General features: G+C 39.9%; 1 protein-coding gene across 1 annotated transcript in view; it reads left to right on the top strand.

The window, feature by feature from the left end:
• The window catches only part of cpxm2 (carboxypeptidase X (M14 family), member 2), a gene marked incomplete at its 5' end in the record, with an annotated part of 119,773 nt that overhangs the window by 61,825 nt on the left and 39,569 nt on the right, over positions 1–18,379 (top strand). The window lies entirely within an intron of this gene.

The following is an 18,379-nucleotide window of genomic DNA, read 5'->3' as shown; positions in this document are numbered from 1 at the left end:
ATGGAAAGTGATTCCAAGCAAGGACAATGGACAATATGCTGTTAAGCAGGGCTCTACGCTAAGGTTTTTCCCAAGGAGCACATGAAAAATGAAAACATTTAGGAGCACAGGTTTTTTTTATGCGGAAGTAAAGCATGTCATACTCATTTGCGACCTATAGTTCCAAACCGGCAGGGGTTCAAATACTTATTTATCCCACTGTACCACATGATGCAATGTCAGACAGACATTACAGAGATGTTGGCAAGGAACCAACAACTGTTTCGCTTATCAAAAAGAGATGTGCCAGTGTTCCAGGGAGACCCACTGGAGTTCAGGGGCCGTATTCACAAAGCCTTTTATCTTACCACTAGGAGTGCTCCTAACTCGCGCTAAAACCTTTTACGTGGGAGTTATTTCTTAAAAGTGATTCACAACGGCTCTGAGACCTACTCATACTAAGGATAATACCAACTCCTAAGCTTAAGATAAAACTCCGTTGCTATGGATGACGTCGCTTCTCATGCACGAGTTTAGAAGGGGTGAGGACGGTGATTGGTTGTTGACAGGCTCTCTCATTACAAACTCATTTGTGACGTCTCTCTAACAATCCCACTATATCGACTGAAAATAAGAGAATAACCTAGGCTTCAAATTAAGTCATATTAAATAGTTATGGACAGTGCAGTTAGCAGAATGCACACGCATGATGACAAGTTTGTGCATCCAACGGGAATGACACTTTGCACGTTAAGAGAAATATAAAGCGATCAATATAAAATATGGCAATTGCATGTAATCAAGGCAGTAATAATTAAAGCACCCAGCAAACTGTAAGGCTATTATATTTCCAGCCCTTGACCACTTCAAATATCAGCACATGCGGCCCTTTAAGCCCTCCAATCTTAATTGATCAAAGCGAAACGAACGTGAAACGTATAGCCTAAGCGAAAGCCTACTGGTCCCAGGACCAATAGCCACTGTCACCCCAGCGGCATCCAGCTGGTAAGTTCTCAAAAACCTGCTGCAGACCGCTCTTGAAATGCACAAGTCATCGGTACATCCAACTGTTGGATGATGTGGGGTCTACAGTGCGTTGATAGTTTGATGAATTAAACGGCTGAATGATGTTTTACGCGAAGCCAAATAGGCTATCTTTATGTTTCCAAACATTTCACTTCGGGACACATCGTTGTTTAAAGGCGTCATTGCATCCCGCGCTAATTCTACGACAATATCAATACCTTCACGGTTTAAGCAATGTCTTTTATCAATTCCAAGTCGGCTGCAGCCATCTTACGATTTTTTGGACTTAGGAGTCCTCATGAGGAGTTTTAAGCTGTCCTAGACTTAGGTGCTACTTTTAGGGATAAAATATTTTGTGAATTGCTCTTAGTAAAAAAAATTAGGAGTCCTACATTTAAGACTGACACGCCCATTATTTTTAGGAGTTTCTCCTAAATTCGCCACTTTTGAGCTACTTTTAGCCCTAAGATTCTTTGTGAATACGGCCCCAGGTCCTTAATAACAGCTTTCATACATGCCATTGATTCCCATGCTGATAAACTATACTTTTTGGAGCAGTACACCAGAGGCGTGGCTCGTGATCTTGTGAGGAGCTGTCAGCATATGCCTGACCATTGTGGATATGCAAAGGCTTTGAGGCTACTGCAAGAGAAGTATGGAAATGAGTTGAAGGTGACTACTGCATTGATTGAAAAGGCTTCCAAGTGGCCACAAACAAAATCTGAAGACACAAAGGCGCTAAATGCTTTCTCAGTGTTCCTTGTGAGTTGTCGTAATGTTATGGAAGACATTGATTATATGGAAGAATTGGACAACCTTACAAATATGAGGGCCATCATTGTGAAGCTGCCATTCAGAAGCAGGGAGCGATGGAGAGTTCATGACTATGATATCCAGGAGAAGCGAAGTAGAAGAGCCAGGTTTGCAGATCTGGTCAACTCTGTTGAAAGGCAAGCAAAGATCATGTCTGATCCTCTCTTTGGAGATCTTGACCTGCCAGTGAATGAAAATGAAACCACAAAGAACATTCAACAAGGAAGCAAGTACAGGAAAGAGGGGAAGAAAGGAAGTAGCTTTGCTACTTAAGTGGAACAAGTTGAGGATGGTGATGATCAAGGTGAGTCATCAAAGTCGAAAACTGATGTGTCATTGCCACGATCGTGGCAGCCATTGCCAAAATTTGGTGACCTCTTGTGGCAAAAGGACCTTTTTCATGGTCTTGGTGTTTTTCTGTGTTTGTTATGTGTCCACATGTGCTTTTGTTGTGATTGTGTGCACTCACCTGTTTCCAATTGTGTGCCCTCGCTGGTTTCCCTGTGTCCTCACCTGTGATGTATTGCCACTTCCCTTGATTAGCCAGGAGCTAAATACCTGGCTAGGTTCCCTGCCCTTTGTCAGGTCGTTAGTTTGTCTGTGTGTGTGTTAGACTTTTGCCACAAGGCATGCAGCCCTCTCCCGCACTCTTAAGTGCCTCTAGCGCTAGCTAGTTTTTGATTGGTGCCTTGCCCAGGTTTTCAAGCCTTTTTGTTTGTTTCCTTGGTTTTGGAAGTATCTCCTGTGTTTTTGGATTTTTGCTGTTTAAAGTATCTTTTGTGTTTTTTGGAACTTCTGTGTGGAATAAATACCAACTCTCAACAACACCCTGCCTTTGGGTCCCCTCTCTAGCCCACTGGGTTTAGCGCTGGTTCCCCAAACCCAGCATCTTGGGTTCAATCCCCAGTTAAACCCTGACAGTCATTCAAATGTGCCTTAACAAAACCGTGCATATTTTGTGAAAGGAACCACACACTGCAAGAGTGTCATACAATTAGAGAGAAGCCACACAAAGACAGAGTGGCATTCTTGAAGAATAATGGGCTCTGCTTTGGTTGCTTACTCAAAGGCCACATGAGCAGGGAATGTAAAAAGAAGATGTCATGTGAGATGTGTTCTCTGAAGCATCCCAGTATGCTGCATTTCTCGAGCCAGGAGAAAAGTGCAAAGGAAAAGCCAAGTTAAACTGAGGTCAGCAAAAGCAGTACAGCCAGTGCACCAGCAGGTGTCAATCAAGAGACAAGTTCCTGTACTGGGGCTGGAGACAGTTGTGTGCTTGCCATTGTGCCGGTTAGAATTAAATCCAAAAGGAGTGATGAAGCTGTGGAAGTCTACGCATTCATGGACCCAGGCAGCTCCGCGTCATTCTGTACTGAAGCTTAAGCAAGGCAACTGAATGTTCAAGGAAGAGGAACTGAGCTTATGTTGAGCACCATCAATGCTGGAAGGCGAGTAGAGAGCTATATCCACACTGATTTGGAAGTTAGCAGTCTAGAAGACAACAACTTCATTGCTCTATCGGATGTCTTCACTCAGAAAAGGATTCCTGTATCCAGAGAGAATGTAGCACTACAGAAGGAGGTTGAGAAATGGCCATACCTCAGTGAAGTAAGACTGCCTCACATTGATGCAGATGTGGAACTTCTCATTGGAACCAAAGAATACAGCATCTTGGAGCCATGGAAAGTGATTCGAAGCAAGGACAATGGACAATATGCTGTTAAGCAGGGCTCTACGCTAAGGTTTTTCCCAAGGAGCACATGAAAAATGAAAACATTTAGGAGCACAGGTTTTTTTTATGCGGAAGTAAAGCATGTCATACTCATTTGCGACCTATAGTTCCAAACATTGTATTTTCCAATGTTTATCCCCATTCATGTTCAGTGATTCCAAAGCAAGTTAGCTGGTAAATTGATCAAATTACTGCATTTGTTCATATTTCAACACTTTGGTGGACCTCTTATCAATTGTTATTAGAAGTATTTTACATAGCCAGCTTTACTGGCACGGTGTGGCACGGTGGCTCAGGTGCTTGCACTTCCGCCTCAGAGCAAGAAGGTCATGGGTTCGATTCCCACATGGGGCACTGTTGGCTCTGGGGGGCAGGTCCTCCCCAGACCTTCAGTGCTCAAGGTGGGCTATCTCCCGGGCCTTTCTGTGTGGAGTTTGCATGTTCTCCCCGTGTTCACAAGGGTTTCCTCCGTATAGAACCCAAACACAAAAACATGCAAAAGAACAGAAAAATCGATCTCCTCCGTCCCTGACCAGGATTGGACTGAACACTTGGCCTGGTCCCCGGGCGCCTAAAAAGGCTGCCCACTGCTCCTGGAGCCCCTTGAGGATGGACAAGGACTTCAGGATGGGTTAAAAGCAGAAGGACAATTTCACCGGCGACCTCATCAGCATGCGTGTGTGACTTTGACTTTACTTAAAGTTTATTGTAAGATAAAGCTTGTTAGACTTAATGCAGTTAGAGTTAGACTGTAGGTCTAGTATCTAACGTAAGCAACACTTTTCACTGCACGAAAAGCAAGATTATCGGGCCCGTATACGCTGTGATACAGCCGCGAATGATCACCATTCCTGGCTGATCGCGGACATTCCCCCGAAATATCCGTCTGCCGCATACTGACGGAATTTCCCGGGAAGGGACCTGCAAGGGGAGGGGGGCCGATGTGTTTAGCATTCACACCTCCCGCTGACAGAGGTGCGAAATGCTCTTATTAGCATATTGACTGTCAGCAGTCTAGCCACACACACCCTGCTGCAGCCATTGGTTGAAAACGACAAGGAATTGAATTAAAACGTCTTGTGATGAGACGGAATGAGATTCTGTCTAAAGGTCAGCTTTCAACTGACAAAACGTATCCCTTCCCATTTACAGCTATTGCCCCATAAAAACGAAATTAAAAATAATTTAATCAATACTCTGTCTTTAGGGTTTTGGTCCGCTGTTATCACATTTCTTGATTCGCCTTCCGTTTTCAGAGTTCTGTCTTTAGGGATTTGATTTCGGGGATGTCACAATGCTTGCTTTGCTTTGCCTTGCCTTTCATTTTCAGAGTTCGAGGGTTGCAATGTACTTTGGAGGCTGTTCCACTTATATTCCGGAGCTTCCTCTCTGTAATGTTCTTGAGATTCACTTTTGGCATGTAATTATACAGAGTCGGGCTTACTCTGATTTTGAGATAGTCATTTCGCAACTTGGGACATGTTTGCCACTCGTGAATATCTATCCTGTGTCTTTTCGGGTAGATTTTGAAATCTTGCGCGAGCTTCGAACCTGCCCTCTTCAGGTTAATGGTATTGTATACCTGTGTCTAACCGCTTAGCCACGTTGTTGGTAAGGATCAAGCTCGTCGGTGCGACCAAGTACCTGGTTTATCATTCCTCCCTCCTCTGGCGTATTTCTCTTCTGTTACTGGAGCGTGCGAATTGGGAATTGTTTAGTGGACTTGTGTGACGTTTTAATTATGTTCACGTAAAGGCGCCCGAGGCAACATTAGAAACTTAGACTCGAATAATAAACGTTCAATTTCTAGTCTTTTTTACACGTAGTAAGTTTTAATAACATCATATCGACATTCACAGTGGTAGTGGTCCCTGGAGAAGTGGGTATACGTTTTATTTATTCATACAGCACAGGATAAACACCCTGTTTTGAGAAGTGGGTTTACCCAATGCTGACTGAAAAATAAGTGGGTATACTCCGTATACCTGCGTATACACTGGACTACACCACTGGACATTCAAGGAGCAAAGATGAGACGTCGTTGTGTGGTGAGAACTGATAAAAAAAATCGCCTGCCTTCTGTTTTCCACGGTAGATTGCATGTTATGCTAGAAATGGCTTAGCATGGGTGGGATGGGGAAAGATAACACCTTTCCATCCAGACGCAAATTGAGCTAATCGGAATCTGTAAGTGGTTTCCAGATATATATAGGCTATAGTTGATCTCTCTTATTTGATGAAGCTGTCTTTCAATGTCTCTTGTCGAATTATCTCACATGTTTATGGTGGTATGTTTTTAAAAGTTTTAACTTAGGCTATGTGTAATGTTCCTAATTTATATATTATTATTTCACCTTAATGTTCTTGAGATTCGTTTCCGGCATGTAATTATACAGAGTCAGGCTTACTCTGATAACAGTCATTAAGAGTCGTTAACAGTCGTTAAGCAACTTGGGCCATGGTTGCCACTAGTAGGGATCGAACCTGTGACTTTCAGGTTTTTTAAATCAGTGAAGCAGTGACAGGGTGCCTCCCCTGGCGGGGGGGGGGGGGGGGGGGTTGTTTTCAATCCAGGTCAATTCAATTAACATAACAAAACCTAGGCCTGGTCAAGGGAAGGGGTGGGGGGGCTTTCACACCAATGTGGGCTTTTACGGCAATACACAGGGTCGAATACTGTCGTAAATCCCACATTTCATTTAGTGTTTACTGTATAGCTAGAGACCACGTGTATCACGTTGGTTTATAGTCTGTCAAATTTGTTGTAGTTATTGGTGTTCGTTGGGATACAAAGTTAGCAACAATGAATTGCAGATTAAGGGGTCCCCTATCTCAGTGTACATTTTGGCAGCTATTTTAGATTTAGTCTTAAGACAAAAATGCATATTAGTTTCAGTCACATTCAGGCAGTTATCCTTCTTAGTTTTTAGTCTAGTTTTCGTTGACGAAAACTCATTACAATTTAGTCTACTTTTAGGCACATTTAAAAGTCCATATTATAGCCACATTAAACTCCTTTCCTTCCCTTCTCAGGCCCAGGGTGTTGTCTACAACTGCATAATAGTCAAGCTTGCAGTAATGAAATTGTGGATGCAATTAGTCTCCAAGATACATGCCTACAGCTGAATTCCAATTAAATCAATGAAAATAATAATTTTAAGGCAATACTTAATTAACAGATTTATCATTCAAATATATGAGAATATCTCGTCTAGATTTTGAAAATTCAAATTATGTGATAGCACAATACAACTACTATGCCTAGCTGGCCTTAGAGTTAAATCAACCACATATCTTCCATTTGCAATGCTGTGCAATCTCAACAAACAGATTTAGCTACACGGCTAGTTATGACAGTTTTAAGTGGTGTCAATGATAATAACAATTGCCCAAATAGACAAGGAGATGTATACCAATCACATATTCATTTATTTTTTCTTGATTAATGTTATGTGTGGCCTGTCCTATAGTCCATACTGCAATGAGTATCGAACGCTAGTATAACTTAGCTAGGATATGCTACCTCATAGTTAGCTAACACTAGCTAAACGAAAATGACTAGCTAGCTATCCAAGCTGACACAACATATACACTCGACTGCCCTTTTGAAGTTAACTTAACGTTGGCTAATATATTCTAATAACTAGTTATCCTTGACAGTTACTAGCTAAGTAACCAAACTCCTTTCTTGTCTTAAATTGAGCAGTTGCTGGTGTGAGCTACAGTATGGGAGCTGGCAAAGCCATTACTAGCTCTACTTCACAATATTGCTGCCTAGTGTAATAAGTTAATGTAAAACAGAAATGTTTATAAAGTATCAGACATTAACAGGATACAACACACCAGTAACCAATTGATATTATGTGTTAATATACCGAAAATGTCAGTAAATCGAGATGTTGCTTCTGCTGGTCCCGTCGAAAACCATTCAAACAGGATGCCAGCAGTGGGGTGTTTGCAAGCTACTTATACCAAGTGATTGCATTAGTGTTGTGACGTTCGCGAACGAACCGATTCTTTTGAACGGCTCTTTAACATGAAAGATGTGAACCGAGTCGCAGACAGCTAGGAGCTGTTTTTTTTTTTTTTTTTAGTTGCATGGGGAGGTGCGCAGCCCTGCGTGGTGCTTGCTAGGGTTCATAGGGTTCCGGACTCCATAACAGCAACCACTTATTTGCCGTATTTAGCCTATTCCAACTGTGCAGCACTGTAGGCCTTCTATCTTATCTTTGTCATTTTTAATTTCACTTCACTTCATTGTACTTATTTGTTTTTTATCTTTTGAATTCAATAGCTTCCAATGTACTGTACATTGTATGTTGTTATCCCTATTCCTATTCCGAACCCCCTGCTGCAAAAACATGTGAATTTCCCTCACGGGATTAATAAAAGTTACCGTATCTTATCTCATGTAAATGCTTTAAGAGTGTCAGCACTCATGTCGGGCTAATTAAAAGCCCGATGTAGGATACAATAGAAAGACCAACTAGGTCTACAAAGGCTCTTCAGCTCATACAGAATTTCATAGGACAAATTCGACATTATAGGGAAGCTATTCCCGTTTATTTCAACAATCAGCTGGAAAACATACAAATACCTGCTGAAAATCTGTTGTAAGTTTCCCCCCTATCCTTCGTTTGTTGGATAATGTTTATCTCCGGTCTTTCTGGCCAAAGTTGTTTGATGGCAAACTATAACTTCTCATCCAATGTTAACCTCTCAAAAGGCTTTTTGTATCAGAAACGTAACAGGGGCATTCCATGGTATAAGTTCTAAATGTCCTGTCCATAACGACAAAAAAATTCGGTAACGCTTCCTTTTACAGTCCCCTAATAACCATGTAATTAGCAGGTAAAAAAGATGTATTTACTAGGTAATAACCATTTAATTAATTACAATTACCAGGTAATTACCAAGTACATACCAGGTTATTTACCAGGTAATTACCCAGTGTTTACCAGATATTTTCCTGACTACTACCAGGCATTTACCCAATAATTACCTGGTAGATACGCAGTAATTGTATATCGTTGATTTTAAACCCGGTTGTTCAAAAATATTTACCTTTTATTTATCTGGTAAATACCAACAAGTTACCTGGTATTTACCCATTAATTACTTGGTAGATATCCTGCAATTGCATATTGTAGACTATAAACCCACTGAATGTATCTATGTGTGACCTTGTTAGGGTGATAATAACATAGATATTTACCTGGTAATTACCAGGTATTTACTGAAAATGATCACACACTTACCTGCTAACTACCACTTATTTATGTGGTAGTTACCTAATATTTACCTGGTAAATACCACTTATTTACGTGGTAGTTACCTGATAACTACCACTTATTTACATGGTAGTTACCTGATATTTACCTGGTAAATACCAACTAGTTATCTAGTATTTACTAGAAATATACTGAAAACTACCAGGTATTTATCCAGGAATTATAGATGATGTATAACCAGCCAACCTGTGTTGTAAGTGACAGTGAGGGTATAACTTCCAACTATTTACAAAGTAACTACTTTCTAATTACCCAGTAGTTACAATTTACATTATCAGGTAAAACCTTGTGAATTACCGTGTAAGAAGGTGGAACTGTACTGTAAAAGGAAGCGTGGCTTGTTTCAATGATATTACCATGTACTTTCCTGGTAACTATAGATTATAATCCTCTACCACCCATCAGGGTGTGCAGTTTTGAACATGGTACCTGGCAAGAACTCTCATATCTCCATGATAATTATCAGGTAAATATCGGGGTGATATCAGAGTTTTACAGTGTCGTTACCCTGTAAGGAAGGTGGAACTGTACTGTAAAAGGAAGCGTGGTTTGTTTCAATGATATTACCATGTACTTTCCTTTACATAAAGATACAATGCATTATGTTACACTCCTTCACACAACCTGTGACAAAAATGCAGAAACAGGTGAACTGTCAAAGAGACTAATATTTATCTTCTTAATCTGCAAAACTTGACGAGAGTAACTTCAATACTCAATACATAAAGCGCAAAACAGTGGCATAGCTTTCTAGTGTACTTTTATTGCAAAACAAGTGTAAATAAAAAGTGCAAACGTGCAAATGGAATCTAACACCAAACACCAAACAAATTGTCAGGGTCAGAAGAGGTAGTATCAAAGAGTATCAACAGTATCAAACTCAAAACAAAAAACAGTGCAGTAATACATCATACATTACTTTGGCATTCTATATTTAATAACGAGCAGCTCTGTGGCCTTCCTCATTTTTTCTACTTTTTCTTGCAAGGGTTTGTTGGCATCTAGAAATGCCTTGCATAATTTAGCATAATTTGCTAACGTCTGTTTGTCTTTGAAGAGTGGCAGCTCCCCAAAGTCTTCGCCCTCTGTGGCTATCAGGACGTCTGCAATTACTGCAGTCCCTGCTATAGTATTCCTGTCCACTCCAAGCTGTTTACAGGTGTTGGTCATGCTGCGGTTTCGCCTGAACACCTTTAGGAACGCTTTGTAGCGGTGGACAACATCCTCTGGGCTCAGAACTACAAAACAAAATATAGATTAACCCTGTATAATAGTGGTGTAGACACACACACTCTGAATTCCACCTCTGCATTTGACCCATCCAAGGGTAGTGACACACAACACCCAGTGAAGTAAACACACACCCGGAGTGAGCTGCCTTCAGTGGCGCCCGGGGAGCAGTGATCGTGGGATTCATGGATGTGGGTCCAGCCTGAAACCCTAACCAGTAGGCCACGGCTGCCCGTAATATATTTATAATCCTGACATGACGTGAAGATCAGGGGTTAAACCAGTCATCTTGTGTCTGTAGTGCACTACTCTTCTTGACTCTGTGGTTAAATGGTACAGTTGTGGACACTCTACATAGCTGTTTCGTAATAGGGCCAGCCTTGACTCTGGTAAATATAGCCTATATAAGATTGTGTTTGGGTGGAGGGGAGAGTGTTACCTTAGCATTATGCCACATCAAAAAAATCAATACATGAGCATGCTACACTGAAATTATGATGGAAATGTGACTGCAATGTCACAATAAAAGATGCTTCTACTAACATGAACATCTTTGGTAGACCTTGATAGGTCCATGTGACAGGAGTCTGAAAGCTCTATACAAAAAGCCATTAGCGTGGTCATCTAGCTTCAATGTAATGTAATCAAAATAAATAAAACAAATGTAACGTTTGCCTTCAATGTATAAAACGGTTTACATTTACCACATTTTGGGGGCATATAAATAGATAAATAAGTAAATAAAAGGTGCATAATGCCATCTTTTTCCAGATGATGGGTTACCTCTCTTTCCAAAGGATGAGGGTTTTTTGGATTTGCTCCTCTTCGAGTCATCATCAGAGGAGTCTGAAGACCTATGTTTTTTGTTTTTCTTCTTCTTCTTTCTCTTCCGATCCTCCGAAGAGTCATCATCAAAGGAGTCTGAAGACCCATGTTTTTTGTTTTTCTTCTTCTTCTTTCTCTTCCGATCCTCCGAAGAGTCATCTGAGTCAGAAGAGTCCTCTGAGTCAGAGGAATCCCCATTCCTCATTTTGCGTTGCCCTTAAATTTAGAAAAAATAAAATGTTATAAGTAAGCAAATCTACGAGTTTGAGTATAAGTTCTCTTTATTGTCATTATTATTTTTCGCATGAAAAGAAGAGCAGCATCACAAAAGCAGGAAAAACAGAAGGGTGTGATGGGGTACAGTACTTAAAAGTGTGACATCACGTCACCCCACCATAATCAATATAAATATTGTTTTGATTTTCTTTTAAATTTTGACTTGTAGTTGTTTTAGGTAATTTTAAAATTGTGTGGGTGTGGGCTATAATCTGGCTATAATCTGGTATAGTGCATCAAATGGCAACATTTATGTTTGAATTTAACACTGTCCCTTTCAAATAAATTAAAATTGAAATTGAAAAACATTTTGGGGTCAAGCTTGGTCCCCCCAGTCTAAAAAGTGGTTCTCTCTCCTGTAGTGCTGCATGCAGGGCGGACGTTTTGCGGCACCCGGTCCTCATAGGGACTCGCGGATGGCGTGGTGGATTCGGGTGAAAAGATACAATGGTTGCAGTTGCTGACATACGTCAGCCCTGCTTCTAGGACTACAGAGGAGAGATAGCAAGGGTTTGGAGAAGGCACTGACTAAACACTCTTTCAGTGACTGCTGTCAGAATCTAGAGCCATTTAAAACTTATTTTAACACGAAAACATTGTTGGATCTTCCTTTAACTAATCAAGACTCCTTTAGATTGTATTTACAGCCTTCCATGTTGGTTTTTGGAGGAACAGTATAGATACCTTTTGAAGTTGTGTGGCCGACCTCTGTGTGGAGAGCCTTCTCTCGGATAAAGTCACGCTGCTCTTTTAGTAATTGGTTCTCCTCTTTCAAGAGACGGATTTCCTCCTTCATTAGCTGGTTCTCCCCTTTTAATTTTTGGAAGTCACCCTTCAACTTTAACATGGTTGGTGCATTTGTTGGTGCTTTTGTTGGTGCATTTCGTTGAATCTCTTCGACTAAAAATAGTGCAAAAAGATGTATTAAATACTTCTCATGTTAAGATTATCTTATTATTTCACCGTGTTCACTCCCAAATTTGTGTACAGTCATAAGCTGTTCTATTTCATTTACACTTCTAAGCTTTGTAGGTCCCTGAATACCCAGGTATGTGAGCTAAAATTAAGATAAAAATAATTTAGGGGGTTAAGCTTGTCTTTAAGAATAGACTTCCTGACAGCCTGGCGCCATGCAAGACCACTGTATGAACAACAAAGATGGAATAAAAAGCCATTAGTTTACGGTTACGACTGGCCATGGGGAAAACTTAAAGTGGTTTATCTTACCATCATTGTCAGACTGGATCACTTGGTCCTTGTCAGATCGGATAGACATTGCAGGGTTCTCCTCTGGTGCAGTGTGCTGCTTTCTTCTGGTTGTGCGTGTTTTCGGCATGACTATAAGGGGTAAAGGACATAAATTAAGATACAATTTTCAGAAAGTAAAAAGACATTTGGAAACATTGTCAAGAGAATTTCATCAAAAACCCTCCACTTTTAAGTAGTAGTGAAAACAGTCAGCTAGGGTACTCAATACTGACTGGCAAATAGATATATAGATAGATGGATACTTTATTAATCTCGAGGGAAATTTAAGATTATTAATACACATTATATACATACGGTAGGATTGCTGGCCACACCCTGATCACGTGCAGCCCTCGTGGCTATGAGAGGATTTGCACAGCATAGCTACTACAAGCCTAACAATTAAACGGATGCATTTAACTAACACATACATCTGTGCATACATCTTCCATTTATCTTCCATCACAACATGGCTCTTTAACAGTGAATTATACACCATAAGCAACAAACTACAACATCACTGGGCAGATTTAAACAGAATTGACGTTGGGAATTACGTTAACAATGTGCTACATTGTTAGATCAAATTGACATGAAATAATAAGGCACAAATGTGTGCTGGAAATTACCAAATTAAATAGTATTAAATAAACTAACATACAACAAAGTTGGTAGCACTCACCATTAATCAATCACGCACACCAGCACAAGGACACACGGACACCTGTACAATGATGCTGACACAAAGCTAACCTCTCCGTGACCTACTTTATCCCACGTGACTCTCCTCACTAACTGAATTGAAACTGAAACGGTGCAGAGCGCGCGTAAACTCTCTCTCTCTTCTTCACAAAGTTAATCAAGAATCTTAGAAGTACAATTTATCCAAAAAGTTCAAGCAAATGGAGAAAAAGGGGGCCGCATGTCTTTCTTACCAAGGTGGAGGTATTGCAGAAGATTGCTGAAGATCTGTTGGTGATGGTCCGAGTCCGACTGCATCTTGCATCAAAACGTATCTTGCATCCGAGTTTTTCTCCTCACGCTACGTATCACGCGTCATTACGTATGCTTTGTTCAATCCCCGCGAAGTGTTCAATGCCCGGGAAAAGACCCTCGGAGATGCTAGTCTGTGCAGTTTGAGACAGACTTACTACTCTGCAAAGCGTAATATGACTTTGATAAGAAGATTACTTGAGAGGACAGCGCAAGGAGGTAAACAGTTGATAGGATGGCTCCAGGAGGAGAGGCTATTGGCAAAGAAAAAAAGATGCCCTGTTTGCAACAGCAAAATGAAATTCAAAAGAACAAACACGACCAAGGATGGCTATCGATGGTAAGGGATCATTACTACCACACATACTTACAATTATTATTATTATTATTATACATTGAAGTCAATGGCAAGTTGCATGTGTTTCCCCCCTAAAAATGACCATATTGACAATCTAATATACTATCATAATGTAAGTTAGGTGTTACTCCTTCTAACTATCTTTACAGTGCATACTTGCTATGTTGAATGAATGATTTTTTTTATTGCAAGAATAGTACAGCAAATACAGTTTAACAATTAATGTTAACCTCTTCAGCAATAGAGGCCCTGTATACGGGTCATTTAGCACAAAAAGCCTGGGGCTTGTTTCAATTGTGGTCATGTATGTTATATTACAGGAGCTGCAGAAAATCAGTTCACAGGGGCAGGAATATTACAAGGTCCATCAGAGATGGCTCAATATTCTCCCGGTCTCACATGACATTATCATCATGGATGAAAATTATGCACAGGTTGGTTGCTCTCTCTCCCTCTCACTTCATTTCAAATAGCTTTGTAGGCATGATGTAACACTACATATTTTGACCAGTTAAACATTTATCTTTTATGCTCTCTCTCAAGATGCATAAATGTGTTTTGTTATGCAATAATAACGCAGAGTGAGAGCTGATTAAATCAACATTGCCATTGGCTTTTTCTTGCATCTTAGTTCATTTCATTTAATTTTTTAAGACCATTCCAATCAGGCTGACATGATACTGTACATGCATATACCATGATATACACAATGTGTCTTAATATAGCTAAATGCATACACACATATTACATAGTCAATCCAAAAAAAATCCAAGAAATCACACGTTCATCCATCCCAACATGTACAACATGCACAATGGCTATTGTAGGCACCAACCTAACTATAATTTCCCCTCCCTGACTCCAAAACTCTCCCATCCTTGTTGCTAATACATAGTTGTTATCTTTTTTGGGTCAGTTTGTCACAGGGTTTGAGGCGCAGACATGTGGATATGCTAGAGGATGGAGTATGTGGGAGCAGCAAATCACTAACTAGGGTGACTACACTTCTACGTGAAATTTGCTGTGCAGCAGTCAGACGATTGGAGAGAAGAAGGGAAATGCAAATTGGAGGGAGAAGAGCTTTCGTAGCGATAGATGAGAGCAAGTTCAGACATAAAAGAAAGGTAAGCTTGTATTTTGTTTATTAAATATCAATTTCTGTTTTGTTGTAAGGTGCAGTATTTAGTAGCTGTTAAAACAAGGACAATAGGTTTTAAAGAAAAGGGATAGTCCACTCAAAAACCATCTACAATCTATAAAGCACCAATGTGATTGCGACTCTAACATTCTCAAATGTTGCATTTAAGTTGGACTGCCTTTAAGCATGACATTTTGTTTATTTTCAGTATGGACGTGGACGATTTGGAAAGACCTGGCGACGTCGCTCGTGGGTCTTTGGGATGATGGAAGTCAGGCGGTCCCGCAGACGCCCTGTTTTAAAACTTGTTGAAAATCGATCCAGGAGGAGATTGCTCCCAATCATAAGGAAATATGTTAGACCTGGAAGTGAAATCATTAGTGATTGCTGGCGTTCCTACGACCGGTTGTCCCATGACGGCTACATACACTACCAGGTAAATCACCAAAGGTATTTTGTCCACCCTGGGACTGGTGCTCATACACAGCACGTTGAACGGGCATGGCGGACTTATAAGGAGGACATCTACAGGTACAGGGGGAACCTGACAGAGAAGGCCTTGAAGATGAACTTAAGGTTCATCGAGTGGAACCACTGGCTCGGGAAAGAGCATAGGAAGGGCATTCTTGGACGCTTATTGAAAGACATAAGAGCATTTTACAAAGTATAACCATAAAAAATGAGGAAGGCCACAGAGCTTCTCGTTATTAAATATAGAATGCCAAAGTGATGTATGATGTATTACTGCACTGTTTTTTGTTTTGAGTTTGATACTGTTGATACTCCTTGATACTACCTCTTCTGACCCTGACAATTTGTTTGGTGTTTGGTGTTAGATTCCATTTGCACGTTTGCACTTTTTATTTACACTTGTTTTGCAATAAAAGTACACTAGAAAGCTATGCCACTGTTTTGCACTTTATGTATTGAGTATTGAAGTTACTCTCGTCAAGTTTTGCAGATTAAGAAGATAAATATTAGTCTCTTTGACAGTTCACCTGTTTCTGCATTTTTGTCACAGGTTGTGTGAAGGAGTGTAACGAAATGCATTGTATCTTTATGTAAAGGAAAGTACATGGTAATATCATTGAAACAAACCACGCTTCCTTTTACAGTACAGTTCCACCTTCCTTACAGGGTAACGACACTGTAAAACTCTGATATCACCCCGATATTTACCTGATAATTATCATGGAGATATGAGAGTTCTTGCCAGGTACCATGTTCAAAACTACACAACCTGATGGGTGGTAGAGGATTATAATCTGTAGTTACCAGGAAAGTACATGGTAATATCATTGAAACAAGCCACGCTTCCTTTTACAGTACAGTTCCACCTTCCTTACACGGTAATTCACAAGGTTTTACATGATAATGTAAATTGTAACTACTGGGTTATTAGAAAGTAATTACTTTGTAGTTGGAAGTTATACCCTCACTGTCACTTTCAACACAGGTTGGCTGGTAATACATCATCTATAATTCCTGGATAAATACCTGGTAGTTTTCAGTATATTTCTAGTAAATACTAGATAATTAGTTGGTATTTACCAGGTAAATATTAGGTAACTACCACGTAAATAAGTGGTAGTTAGCAGGTAAGTGTGTGATCATTTTCAGTAAATACCTGGTAATTACCAGGTAAATATCTATGTTATTATCACCCTAACAAGGTCACATATAGACACATTCTGTGGGTTTATAGTCTACAATATGCAATTGCAGGATATCTACCAAGTAATTAATGGGTAAATACCAGGTAACTTGTTGGTATTTACCAGATAAATAAAAGGTAAATATTTTGAACTACCGGGTTTAAAATCAACGATATACAATTACTGCGTATCTACCAGGTAATTATTGGGTAAATGCCTGGTAGTAGTCAGGAAAATATCTGGTAAACACTGTGTAATTACCTGGTAAATAACCTGGTATGTACTTGGTAATTACCTGGTAATTGTAATTAATTAAATGGTTATTACCTAGTAAATACATCTTATTACCAGGTATTTACCTGCTAATTACATGGTTATTAGGGGACTGTAAAAGGAAGCGTTACCAAAAATTCCTTCTATTTTCTCAATCCTACAAAAATGTGGCTAAAATGATTGTAACACCTCATAAGATAGGTAATGAACTTGATCTAGATGCAATTTGATGTAAATCACTCTTTTCTAATTAAAGTTTTGTCAAAGGTTATTCGTTATGGACAGGACATAGTATTTCGCAAATACCACGGAATGCCCCAACACTGTTACTTACAGGTGCAACGCCACTCGCAATTTCTTCATCTGATCTGATTTAAACACGAAAGATACTGGCGGAATAATTTGAATTAAAACATCAACAGAGAATGACCATGGGGCAGAGCAGACAGCTGCAGTTGTTTTAAAGTGCTATATAAATAAAATTAGTTACCGCCAAGCTGGCTTCTTTAAACTTAATAAATATTAAAATAGAGCCGAATGAGCCAGTTTTTTGAACGGCTCTTTGAAAGGAACTGCTCACCAAGATCCGGCTCCCCTCAAAGAGCCATAAATCCCATCTCTAGATTGCATGTCGGCGAGATCAGAGAGTGTCGGAACTCTCTTTTTATATGGCTCTCGTCGCTCGTTTCATGGGAATCGCCGCTCTCATTTGCATGAAGTTAAGCGCGTCATCATGATATGTTCACATCGTGCAGTCGCGATCCCGTCACTTGCTTCCATGTGAAATCAATGGTATGCTTCTATGGAGGACCAAACCTGCCATATTTACAAATGTATGAATGAATAAATAAATGTCCACATCCATACATTTAGACAGAAATAAATGAATACATGTATTAGTTAATGCACAATTGTCAATCAATAGTTACTTATAATTTACATTTATGTATGTATTTATTTCTGTATTTATTTCTGTATTCATTTCTTAATTCATTTATGTATTCATTAATTTATTGATTGATGTATTTATTCATTCATTCATATATTTATTTCTGTATTCATTTATTTATTCATTCATTCATTCCTGTTTTTCTTCACCTCAATATGTTAATGAGATGTGTCAATCAAAAATAGGTAGGCGGTATTTGACACACCATTGGCTAATCGTTTTCAATGCGTTGTATTCGATTATGTTAGCCTTACCTTGCTGTCATGGAAGACATAAAAAGGGCAATTGCCAGAGACTTGGCCAGGTTGGCCGATCTCGTTGAAAACTAAAATGTATATCCAATCATACCTTAGCAACCACTACTGAGAAAAGAAGGTCCGACAACTTTGAGGTCTGAGAAGCATTGGTGAAACGTGTGCCTACGGGACTTGTAGATCTGACTCAAGAGATTAGAGGGACACGTTGTTTTTGTTCGCATTTCCAAAGCCCAAAACACAGGAGGAAAGTTGCCAGCTGTGGAATAAACAGTGTGGGAGACCCCACTCCCAGCTCAATACATCGCAAAATATAGCAAATCGCATGTTTCTCTGTCT

This window comes from Sprattus sprattus (genome assembly GCF_963457725.1).
Source record: "Sprattus sprattus genome assembly, chromosome: 3".
NCBI lineage: Eukaryota > Metazoa > Chordata > Actinopteri > Clupeiformes > Clupeidae > Sprattus > Sprattus sprattus.
Note: the sequence above shows the minus strand (reverse complement) of the source record. Positions and strands in the feature narration are given on the sequence as shown.